Source organism: Hippocampus comes, unplaced genomic scaffold, assembly GCF_001891065.2.
Source record: "Hippocampus comes isolate QL1 unplaced genomic scaffold, H_comes_QL1_v1.1 scaffold85, whole genome shotgun sequence".
NCBI classification, from domain to species: domain Eukaryota; kingdom Metazoa; phylum Chordata; class Actinopteri; order Syngnathiformes; family Syngnathidae; genus Hippocampus; species Hippocampus comes.
In genome coordinates, this window is record NW_017805540.1 from 2,683,391 (window position 1) to 2,692,493 (window position 9,103).

At 43.9% G+C, this 9,103-nt stretch overlaps 1 long non-coding RNA gene across 2 annotated transcripts; it reads right to left on the reverse strand.

The window, feature by feature from the left end:
• Positions 1-1,348, reverse strand: LOC109521183 (uncharacterized). 2 transcript variants are annotated; one of them, XR_002169304.1, is made up of 3 exons: positions 1,237-1,348; positions 841-1,032; positions 1-579 (listed from the first exon to the last, which is right to left on the reverse strand). It is a non-coding gene; the product is annotated as an uncharacterized LOC109521183 (long non-coding RNA). The 2 variants fall into 2 exon arrangements; XR_002169303.1 differs by having other exon boundaries at positions 1-1,032.
• Between the last annotated feature and the right edge of the window lie 7,755 nt (positions 1,349-9,103).

Genomic DNA, 9,103 nt, shown 5'->3' on the forward strand with positions numbered 1-9,103 from the left:
TTGAGTCCATACGTTTTTATTTTAAGATTGCCAGCAGTTGGTGAATGAAGGGAAAGTAACAGCCTAAGTCCTCATCACTACAAAGTGAATAGGAAATGTTTGGTGAATGTTTTGAAGGGTTAGGCTCAGGTAACTGCTGCTTGCCAGTAAAACATCATCTCATTGGTTGTTGAGCAGCGAGCACACAAAGGATGTACAACGTAAACATCCAACAAAAATTCAAGAACAATGATGTAGTCTTCTAATTCGGTGGATGTGACTTTATTTGACATCCGTGTCATGAACTACGCTCTTTCTGCTGCTCCGTCTGGCACCCCCATCCCCATCTCCATGATTTGTCGACCCGATTGTGTCGCTTGGCTTTTCTTAACGTCTTACCATAAAATCATCTGTTCCTGCCAAAACGAGCCACCGAGTGACTTATGCTGGTAGGGAGGCCGATCCGATCCCGGACACAAGCTCGTTTCGTGGCCCACACGAATCGAGGGGGCGGAGGGTTGGAAAGGTCCATTCAATTATTCCCATGCTTCTTATTCTGGGCAGCAAGCAGCATGGTGTCTACAGTTTCCCAGGCCCCTCCTAAAAAAAATGACACATTCGCAGACCAGATGCTTCAGACAGCCAGCACAGAGCCGTGATTATTAGCAGGGCTCTCTTTTTTGTCTCGGAGGAGGCGGGCTATTTTTAAACCATGGTGAAAGTTTGAATATCCCTTCCACCCACCGCCGCTGCCAGATATTGCAGGCTTCCAAGCTTATTCGAGGGGAGTCGGGTAGACCGGGGGTGGAGTGGGCACAGAGACAGCACTGTGTCATTACTGGCAATGGCACATTTACTTACCCCTGGTGACCGTACCCCCAACGGCCAAATTCACAATTGAAGAGTGATTGAGAATCATGCACCGCAGTTTTTTTTTTTCTTCTTTCCCTTCTTTTTGGCTGGCAGTGATTGCACGTGGCATTCCAAGAAGCTAGTCCATTTCCCATACATTCCTCGATGGTGAAGCAGGGGGGTTCTCGAGCAGAACGAGGGCTGTCAAAGTGAAGAACGGCAACGTCTTTTAGTGGAGACCGGACAAAAGAACGTACTACGCAAGGAGTCGCCGTCGGCGTCGCTTGAACTGACTCTGAACCGTGACAGACATGTGAAGTGAAGCAAAACGGCGAGATTGTGCACTCAGCTTCTGCTTTTCTACTTACGAGAGGCTCGGCGTCATGAAAACAAATGATGCCTTACCTTTCACGCATGGTGTGGGGAATACTTTTTAAAAAAAAATGTTGTGAGCAACAATATAATATGTGATCTCGGTGCTTTACATTTGGCAGTAAACGTACTCGAAGCTCTCCTTTTAAATCCTCTGAGCCTCCTGGGCTTCCTGAGCAGTGGGTGGAGTCGCAGGGATTTTGTTGTGGGGTCAGACAAAGTGGCATCGCAGTGCAATGTCTATGAATAGCTGCCTCTAAAAATAACGACTTTTTTTCAGGAATCAAAACAAGATAATTGATTAATCAGAGGGCAGACCACTCTTCCTTAATTCCCACCAGACTTGACATATTTTGTATTTGACCGGTGCTATTGAAAAATATAATTCCAAACATACAATCCAATGCAAAGAGAGGGCAACAAAATGAAACGATATTTCACCTATTATATTTGCAATGATGGCAAAGGGCTAAATAATGTGGGAGCAACGTACAATCATAAGATCCCACATAAACGAAGCCGTTCCCAGATTCAGATGTAAATTGCTGCCAATATGAATCGGATCAGAATCCTTTATTTTAATGTGAGGATATTTGACCATGCAAATGTAGAAAATGTAAATCCAATGGGATTTGATCCAAAATTTGGAGGTGAGATGGAGGTTTTGCCAAATACAAAAGATAAACAGAAACTGTTTTCACCTAATGTTAGGGGTGCACCCATCGATCACCTGGGAATTGTAATCAGCGCTGATTTTCTCAATTTCGAAGGATTGGTGATTGGGTGATCCTTTAAAATATAACCGATCTTTCCACATATCTTATCCCCCCCTGCAGACATTTGAAAAAGTCGTCCTGTCCTCTTCTGCTGTGAGATTACGAATACGATTTTTCATTGATCAACCCGGAAAATTGTGATCTGTGCACCCCTACTTCATTTTCAGCATTGTGAAGTCGTGGTTACTAAGTCTTTTGGCGTCGGTCTTTGTCGTGCGCAGTTTGCTTGTGCTCCTAATTTCTCCGATATTCCCCCAAAATCTCATGTTAGCTCATTGAAAATGCTAAATTGTCAATTGGCGCGAATGACAAAAGGTTCGACTGTGAATGTGCCTCTGCGATTGGCTGGCGGCCAGTACGGGTTGTACTTTGTCTTTCGCCCAAAGTCAGCTGGAAGCCTTTCCAGCTCACTGATGACCCTTATTGGACCAAGTGGGTAGTTCCATCATTTCCCTCAAACAATTCGAAAATAGAAAGTATACCTACCTGCCGGTCGAAAGGCATATAGACCCACAGCACCTAGCCATCAATGGATTCCAACATAAGACAGAGGCCAAAAGTTGCATTCATTAATCATTGTAAAACTTTTTCTTGAATAACATATCACATAACCATACATATACTTAGGCCTATCTTACAGAATCTTTACATGGAAATATGACGCTGTGAGGTACCATTTCTGTCCCACTAATGTCACCTTTCAAAATGAAACCCATCTGTTGTTGTTGGCGTTCCCCAAACATCATCCTGTATACGAACATAGCATCACGTCTGATCTTTTTTGGAAACAGGTCCAAACAACAAATCCTCAAGGAATTCACACAGACTCTTACAAAGAGTCACAGAAATGAAGCCAACTTTTGACAATGTGGGAGTGAGGCAACTTTTTACATGCTCATATTTGGGACACAAATCATAAGCGGAGGCAGTCGTAGGCTCTCAGCCCAGCGCTGCTATCAGTCCTCAAAAGGTTTTAGACAAGATGGATGAAAAATATGATTATCACTGTCACTGGATCTGCTGCAACTTCATAAAGTTCTCCATAGGCTGCATCTCGCAAAAACACAGCTACATGTTATGCAGATTTTTTTTTTTTTTTTTTTGCATGCACATGTAAGCGATAAACTTGACTCGCTCACATCGCTATTGCGGTGGCCGTCAGCCAAACAACTTGTAAGAATTCCTTCTTCTCCTCAGACTTCCGCAGGCGCCAGCCGCCGCTGTACTGGAAATGACTTCGCCAAGGGGAGTAGTGGGGAGAGAGAGAGAGAGAGAGAGAGAGAGAGAGAGAGAGAGAGAGAGAGAGAGAAAGAGAGCAAGAGAGGCTATTTTCGAAAGGCTGCCCAAAAAATATTTCATAAATAACGGCAGGAATGAGTGGTGCATAGGTCAGTGTGAGTTTATGAGTCACCGATGATGTCTTGAGTTTGACGGCTTGGAAAATGTGGAAGCGATGAGAAGAGCGCGTTTGTGCATTCATTGTTCTGCGAGGAGGCGAAATGGAAAGGACATGAATCTTTCTCTCACCATTTTCCTCTGCTCCGTCACTCTCTCACCCCCTGCCACCATTCCAGGAGAGGAGGGTCTCCCGAGTCTGTCAGGAATGTGGACTTCTCGGTCCCTTGGGGGACGTTGGTCGGGGTCTTGACCCTTCTCCTGTATCCCTGGAGCCGATCAGCTAACTAAGTTAGCATGAGATAACTCAGCGCTCCCACCAGCCCTTCAGCCCACCCCATGAAGCCTCTCTAAGATCCCTTCGTTTTTGTTTCCCCTCACTGCATTCTCGTACGAGACAGGAACTTCATTAGAGGCCGGAGAACATCCATCATGCTACTGTCTCATTTTTGCCCGTGGCAAAATTTGTCTTTCGACCCTGTGACGTCCTCTGACTCTGCACCCAGACGGATGACTTGTTCTTTACCCCCTTTGTGGCTCACTAATGCCTGTGTCTGCTGGTCAATGCTACCATTCTTTAGTTTGACCCAATCAGATAATATCATCTTTGTGGCTAATGATGGCTTTGAGAACTTGAAAAGGGCCATATTATGGAAAAGTGACTTTTAATTGCCTCTATACAAATAATTGTGTCTCTGGAACGTCTGCCCATCCATCAAATATGAAGATAAATCACCAAGTAAATCTTTTGTCAACTGCATACGTCCGAAAATGTGCCCAAGTCCGCTTCTTCTAAGGGTCAGGATCATTAACAGGCTTCTTCAAAGCTTGCTGAAGATCACTAGAGTCAGGTGTGTTGGAGGAGGGAGACATCGAAAACAGGCTGGATAGGGCCTCTCGAGGACCAGACCTGGACACCCCTGCTTTAATCAGATTTTGGCCTGACTTTTACAGATGATCCAGGCTACTTTAAACAAAACCACGGCCAAAGCACCCATGACTTGGCAACTATCCCGACGAATCTTTTTATTTATTTATTCACTTTATTTTTGCAAGCTAATGACTAGGAAGCAATATCATGTTCAAGCCGAAAGCGAAGCAGAGCAACAGTGCCACGGCACGCACGGATCAGTGTTTTCAGCTTCATCTTCTGTCATCTCCTGTGTAACTGCCACATAAACATAGAAATGATATGGTAGAACAGACTAGCATAGCCACTGCAGCCATCAAAACCCTTATAAACCTTATCTACATGACCACATAGAAACACAACCATAAAGTGACATCAAGTTCAAAGTTGAATCCGTGATTCAGTATGATTTAAGGTACGATATATGGCATCTATACTTTCCTGGGCAGAATATGTTTTTAACGGTAACGTAAACTCATACTTGTTTTGGCCCAGCCCAAAGTAAAGGGGACGAGGCCAGCAGTGGCTCTTTTCGTGAGACTGAACCACATCTCGAAACACAGAAGCTGTGAAGTGTGGTCTAATTCTGGACCCTTTGGGAATTTGGACCAAAACATTTCACATTTTACCAAGTCACATTGCTACGATTTTACTTTGTGGAAGAATGGCACATAATACGGAGAAGACATAATACGTCTTCTGTAAGCTCTGTTTCCACCAGGCTCAGTCATTCTCCTTTTCCACCAAAACAAAAAACAAAAAAACTTGGGGCTCGTTCGGCATCAGGGCCAGTACTAGTTGGTGCTTCACAAGTTCTTCTGAAGAACATGTTTCGTTTTCCACCGCCAAAGAACCAAGTAGGAGCTATGTCATTACGTCATTGTAAAGCATCCAAACGTCACTTTTTGCGTCGACGTTTGCCCTAGAGTGCCTGTGCTATCAATAATAATGATAATAATAATACTAAATAATGCACTATAAGCATCTGCAGTTTAGCATGGCATCAATACTTGTATTTATTATATAACAGTGTCTGGGACATGCCACCCAATCTCAGGGCACATATAAATGCTTGTATCTTTCTTGATCACGAGGCTTGTTGCGAATCGGAGATCGCATGTTATCTGGGCACATCCGCGATCGCTCTTCTGGTGGGACACAATTATGCCGGAGTTCACCGCTCAAGCGTTTGTGCAAAACGTCCGTGTGTCCAGGGAGTCATTCCTCTACACTGAATATGCGATCGTCATGATAACCCCCCCCCCCTGCCGTAGTCGGTGACACAGTCTGGCCCAACCAATAATTGGGCCCAGCTTAAGCACCACTTTCAAGCACCAGAGCTAGAGCTGGAGCCAATTTCGGTGGTGGAAAAAGAAAGAACTGGTGTGAATGTGGGCACTAACTAACACTAGCACAAGCATGGTGCAAAAGGGCCATCATAGAATCCCAAAATATCTGATCCAAAACCAGCCACAGCTTTCAGTACCGCTATGTTGAGTTGGCGATTGCAGTACTTCGTACTTTGGAATCCGAGAAATTGCCAGGTCTGCTTCGGTCACTTCTTTGTCTGTTTGGCTGTTACCGCCAAAAATGGGCTACTGACAAAATGAAAAAAAATGTTTATGTCCCAGTTAGAGTGGGCCAATATGACCATATACTATATATTGTGAAGGCGATAGAAAAGTGTATATCAAATGAATGGAGGCTATTCAGTTCCCGCTCACATTTTAATACCTTACTATTCCCCAAGAAACACATTTATGCACTCCCTAGTGATCAAGCCAAGCCTATTTTCCAGATTTTATACAATGAAATGTCTTACAATAAATTCCACTAGCCAACAACACAAACAATGACAAATTACCGCAGTGGTTGGCAGACAACATGTTTTTTTGGTCTCATTTCCGAATGGATTTTATTGCCAGTTGTTTAAAAGAAATATGGCCGCCGGTCTCCAAGCTGCCCATGTGATCCGTCCCCGTGACCTTCAGGTTATTTCTCACACTCGAAACTCTACGAGGACCTCGAGCTGAAAGTGACTGCGATCGGCCTCCTGGGACCTGCCTCCTGTTTGTTGCGTATTTTCTCAAGCCTTTTCTTATTTCCCTGTGAGGTCGGCAACCCTGCAATTTTCTCCCACACGCCGTCCACGGAGCTGCCCTGTCACTGGTCAGCCACCTCTTGTTCCCCTCCCATCGCCCGAGGTGCTACGTGAACTAGAGGCACACTTTGTCCCCTTGGTGGGAGAACTCAGAACACTGTGGAAATGCCCCCCCCACCCCTCCCCCTCTTCACAAAAAAACAAAAAAAGACAAGAGGGGTTGAGGCTAGAGGAGTAAACATGCGGATTGGTTTAGCGGAGGAAACATGGAGATTATAGGGGAATTTAAAAAAAATGTGTCACTTCAGAGAAAATGTTTAGCACACAGGTTGCGACTTTTGGATAGCTGCAAGCGAGGTCGGAGTTATTGGAAGGTCAAAGTTTGAATGCACCACTTGAAATCAAAGCCACATCTCTGAACTTCTAACCTAAGATCTGGATTCTGTTAAGTTGTGCCACCCTTTTGCTTGCCTCAGTCCATGTGTACCACATTAAATGCAAAACACAAAACAGTTTTTATATTCTGGGACCCCCCCCAAAATACAAAGGAAACGGAGGTCCGACTTTGCTTATACCCATAACTTTTTTTTCTCTCTTGAGATGTTTATTGCTTGTCTTTTAACATTGTTATCAACCTTGTCTTTTTATAATTGCCACATAAACGCACTATATCGAATTTCATGGTAGGCGAGACTAGAATAGCAACCACAGGCAGATAAACCCTTACGAGCTTTACCAACATGCTGACGGAGAACACTAAACCCAAGGTGACGCGGTTCTTCATAATCATTCCGTAACATCTGGTTGTTTACATGATTCTCCGATTTTTTTCATGGGTCTCCTCTGGCACTGTTTAAAATATTTTTGGTTTGTGACAGGAACATCGTAGGTTGTTTTTGAGGATTTAATTTAAGGATATAATCGATCGTGCAAGGGACTAGTTTGCACAGCGGTGTACATTTAGCGCCTTATTGTTTTTCAATGGGTGGTTTTACATTCAGGGCGGCACGGTGGTCAACTGGTTAGCGCGTCGGCCTCACAGTGCTGAGGTGCAGGGTTCGATTCCAGCTCCGGCCTTCCTGTGTGGAATTTGCATGTTCTCCCCGTGCCTGTGTGGGTTTTCTCCGGGTACTCCGGTTTCCTCCCACATTCCAAAAACACACATGGCATGTTAATTGGGCACTTCAAATTGTCCGGTGGTGTGATTGTGAGCGCGAATGGTTGTTTGTCTCTGTGTGTCCTGCAATTGGAACGCCCGCGACCCTCGTGAGAATAAGCGGATTAGAAAATGGATGGATGGATTTTGATTCTTGGCCAAGAAAGGAAATGTTTAGAACGCAGGTTGTAACTTTTGTTTAGTCACAGGCGAAATCGGCATTATTCGAAGGTCAAAGTTTGAACAGGGCACTTCAAATCAAAGAGACTTTTATGAACTTCTAACCAGAAATCTGGATTTAGTTATGTAGTGCCACCATTGCTCTGGCCTTGGCCCATTTGTGCCACCTTCAATGCAAGACCACAAAACACTGGCTACTTTCATTACTTCTTATTTCCATTCTGGGACCCCCATAAGCAAAGGAAATGGAGTTCCTACCTTGTTTAAATCCAAAAAGTTCCTTGGCTCGAGCCGTTTATTGCTTGTCTTTTAAATGAACCAGCGGCTTGGCGATGGGCATTACTCATGAGTCCTAACATTGCCAAGTTTCTGCTTGGAGAGTCATTAAGGTGTTTTAACTCACCCATTCAGACTACGTTGGCTTCCGTGACTAACGTTCTTTTTTTTTTTTTGTTGTTGTGAAATATTGCCATGGTGATTGGCGGCGAGTGTTCATTCTTGTCATCCATCCTTGTAGGCATCTTTCAGCACCTTTCATATTATGCATTCAAATGTCACCTACACGTGTTGCCTTCCAGGCCTGCTCTATTTCAATGCGATGCATGAAATTTACACAATGGTAAAGTGAAGTTAACCTTTGGCAACAAGCTCGAGTGTTTGACCGCTTATGTTTCCACCATTGTATGGTGGCAGAGGTGAAGTTTTCCCTTGTTTATTGTCACTTGGGAGTGAGCGGGGGTTGGGGAGTAAAGCGCCACTGAGCTGTTGTGAAAGTTGAGATGGTGACGCTCTACTTTCAATCAATGTCATGTTTGTTTTACAAGCACAAAATTCCACTTCTGCATTTGACCCGTCACGGTAATAAACACAAGGCCACCTCAACAATGAATGCAGGTGTGATATATCGTACAGTAGGTGACCTTGTGCTTAATCATAAAATCTGGCGCATCGTCCCCTGAAGGGAAAATAAACGCATTTTTTCCATCAGTGACTCAGTTATTCACTCACTGGCATTAATTCAGAGTCTTGCTTGAACTCTGTTGCGAATCAAAAAGCAAAAGGACTAAAGCGCAAAAGTGACCTCTCAGATGATGTATTTTAAACTGGTATAAAATTCAATTTGAGCTGCATGGACTTCAACGCAGGAAAATATGACAATTGTATTTTCAGAAACTAGAGACTTTCATGAAATCTGCAGCTATCGAATAGCTTGATATATTGGTATTCTACTGAGAATTAAAGTGCATACTCAAGTATTCGGATAAAAATAAAGACAAGATTCAAGAAGACAAAAACATTTCCACGTAGAAAGGAACGGCGAACTGGTTTTCCTTTTTAGATCCTTGGCATTTTATACTTAGATGTAAACTGTGCATCGCGGG